The sequence below is a fragment of the Electrona antarctica genome (assembly GCF_951216825.1).
Source record: "Electrona antarctica genome assembly, chromosome: 24".
Taxonomy (NCBI): domain Eukaryota; kingdom Metazoa; phylum Chordata; class Actinopteri; order Myctophiformes; family Myctophidae; genus Electrona; species Electrona antarctica.
The window spans coordinates 27,601,903-27,605,290 of record NC_136803.1 but is presented as its reverse complement, the minus strand read 5'-3'; the positions used below and the strand labels follow the sequence as shown (position 1 = coordinate 27,605,290).

Sequence of the window (3,388 nt, the reverse complement as noted above, 5' to 3'; positions counted from 1 at the left end):
TGTACTGAGAAGTTCTCCTTGAGAGATAAGTCAGACAACAACCTCAATCTTTCAACCCCTGTGAAACACTAGTTTTTGTTTTGGCATGTGACAGTTGAGAATCTGATTCCTCTACTTAGTTTTGATTGATGTTGATTGATGTTTAATAAAACTGTTAACACACTGTTTTGTTAAAATTACACCATACTACTACTAGTCAATGTTGAATAGTCGAAATACACCACAATGTATTGCGCTCAACAAGTTGCAAATAATAAATTGTGAATGAGAAATAAGCCAATATGTTGGAGATTTCTTTTATCAACATGTTGTAACTGTTTCCTTTTTCTCAGTTCTAGACTAATTCAGGTAAACAGATGTGCATTAAATGGAAATATTATTTCAAATGTAGCTTAACCGTAACTACATCTATTATTTTAATAGAGGGTATGTGCGTGACATCATCATCAAACCCGGAAGTTACGCAGGAATGCCTACTGAGTGGCAAAAAACGACTTTCTAGCCTTGACAACCCATGCATCCAAACAGAAAAAGCCTAAAGGCTATCTGATTGCGTTAAACAATGTTAAACTCACTTTGCATGTTGCTTTGCCACTCGATGTGCCATTCACTTTAAGCATGCGCATACCCTCTATACTGCTGTAGTCAATTTTATGCTTTTAATATGTGGCTGAGGCTTGGGTAGAACAAGCCTCAGCCACATGAAAAAATAACTCTTTCACAGTAGCTGAAACCTTCTGAGACAAACTGTGGCTGGTTATTTAGTACACTACAGCAGTGGTGGAAAGTAACTATGCACATTTAGTACTGTACTTCAGTACAATGTTGAGGTACTTTTACTTAACCAGAGTATTTCTATTTTTGACACTTTATACTTCTATTCTAGTACATCTCAGAGGCAAATATTGTACCCTTTTTAACGCCACTACAATTATTTCAAACGGCTTTACTAGCTTTACTAGAAAAAATAGCTGATCTAGAAGTTCACAGCACCTCACAATGTTGTGTGTGCTTGTAGAGCTGCTATTGATGCCAAGTCAAATTATGATTACAGGGCTTCTACCTGTAACAGAGTACCTCAACATTACTACTTTAACTCTAATAAAGAATCTGAGTGCTTCTTCCACTAATGCACTACAGAAATGATAACCCATGTGATTGCTTTAGCTACATGTAACAGGACCCTCTGGGTCATACACTTCAGATGTTAAGATTCAGGATTTTAGGGTGTTGTCTGGCAAGTTCACTGAACTTGGTTTATTTACACACACACACACAACACAACACAACACAACACAACTATATACAATAACACTTAATTAAAGGGATATTTCACTTTCAAATAAAATAAACATTAAATGTAAAAAATATATTTAAAGAAAAAATGAAAAACATAATTGAAAAAATCACAGCCCCCTAACACATTAGACGGGCAGGCGTTCTAATGAGTGAGCGGGCCATGATTTTTCTCTTCAATTGATTACAGGATAACATTAATAAACTATAATATGATGGAAAACAATATTAATCACAGGTAATAAGAGCATAGGCATACCGTAATACAATAATAAGGTAATAAATATATACAATATATACAATAATATAACAATTCAGTGTTTCAGTCAGATACAGGATAGGTTGGCACCAGGGACATCTGGGAACCTCAATGTAAAATTGGCTATTTTGTCCAAAATGTAAAAAGAATAATGAAAAATGGTCTTTAGTAAGGTAAAGTATATGATGTGAACATGTACTTTGCATCATTATCAGAAATGTTTCAATATTTTGGACAAAATAGCCAATTTTACCTTGAGGTGCCCATATGTCCCTAGTGTCCACCAATCGTGTCACCTTTCAGGATAAAGGTCAGTCATAGTAAATGCGGCTACTGCGGCTGGTCAGCCATTTCCACAGTATGTTTCCAAAAAGTTTCTGACCTGGATGGCTGGGTATATTGTCTATCTGTCTTGTACTGTTCCTGGTGGGGTGGGACAGTGCTGGTGTTTCTTCTGCCAATAGCCATCCTGGCAAGTGAAGTGGTGACACCTCCCAGATGCTCTTCATCCACTTCTGTTTGGCCTTCACACTGGATGCCTGAAGTACAGTCTTGTGAAAGGGGGGCTTTCCTGCCCACAGAAGAAACGTACCGGGGCCTCCATCAATGTTCTCTGTCACCCATAGGTCCGATGTCAGTACTTTATTTTTGTACTGGTATGTGGTTCTGCCAGCAGAGTCTTTGATCTCCTTGCTGAAGACCAGCAACTTCTCAAACAGGAACAGGTGGTGGTACTGAGCCTTCCGGTTGAGAGACATGCGAGCTTTGTGGATGATAGACTTTGGGTTCCACACCTGGAAACGGTCGTGAAGTATCAAGTCCCCCTGGACATCCAGGTCCTCATCACAACCCACCAACAGCGCAATGTTCATGGCATCATTTGCCTTCTTGGGAAAACTCAGCATCACCTCCAAAGCAGCCTTAATCTCTCCTCTCTCTCCCTCCGCACAGCAAGACAGTAAGTCCTTCAGCAGGAGCTGGTACTTGGTGATTCTTTGTACTGGCTTAAGGAGGTAGGAGTCAATAGAACTGACTGGGCCCAGGCCATGTTTCTGCTGGATGTGGTCAAAGTAGCTTCCAGCGTGTTCCAGAATAAGATGACTGGAGGCAGGTTTGTTCTTGCAGTAACTCACATACATGCTGAACCTTTCAGCCCATGTCACAAAGCACTGTCCCACATCTCCAGGTAGCTGACAGTTGACCAACTCATCCATGAAAATGTTGCTGTGAAAGTCACAGATCTCCTTGATGTTGCCGAAGACAATGTGTTCCTTGTTGAGGATGCCAGCAGGTATGTCCTCCTCTCCACCGCAGGTCATCTCCAACATGTATGTCTCCAGGCACTCACGCAGGTCTCTGATATAGGCTCTCTCCGTTTGTAACAGTTCACCCATGATGAACGTTACCTTCCTGGCCGACTTCTTCTCTTCGTTGACCGTGTGGTTGTGCTCAGGCTGACGACCAAAAGACGACCGTTGCTCTTCACTGTAGGCAACGGCTGATTCCTCCGATTCCTCTGGCTGCTGCTGGAACTGGAAGTTCTCAGCGTCCTTGAAGTACTCAAACTCCCGCAGGTCTAACTGGAAAAATGTATCCCTGTTGAAGAACTCCTCAACGTCTCCAGAGGAGAGCTGCTTCAGTGTGTTGCACTCCATCATCATCAACACCATCATCAGCAACTGACGAGCTCCAACTTCGAAAAGTCACACGAAAAGTTCGCTGACGTGTTTATGTTTTGATTGGCTGTGCGTTCCGAACGCAACGGTGAACGTCACAAGCAGGTTCAAGTCACATGCGCGACACGCCCACCACGCGTGACGCCGCTCCATCCAA

General features: G+C 41.8%; 1 long non-coding RNA gene across 1 annotated transcript in view; it reads left to right on the top strand.

Annotated features, from left to right (window-relative positions):
• Window positions 1-48, top strand: part of LOC306917042 — a 2,584-nt gene extending 2,536 nt beyond the window's left edge. The window contains exon 3 of the long non-coding RNA XR_013789097.1: window positions 1-48. This exon is cut by the window's left edge and continues 127 nt beyond it. This is a non-coding gene — a long non-coding RNA (uncharacterized lncRNA).
• Window positions 49-3,388: the final 3,340 nt, after the last annotated feature.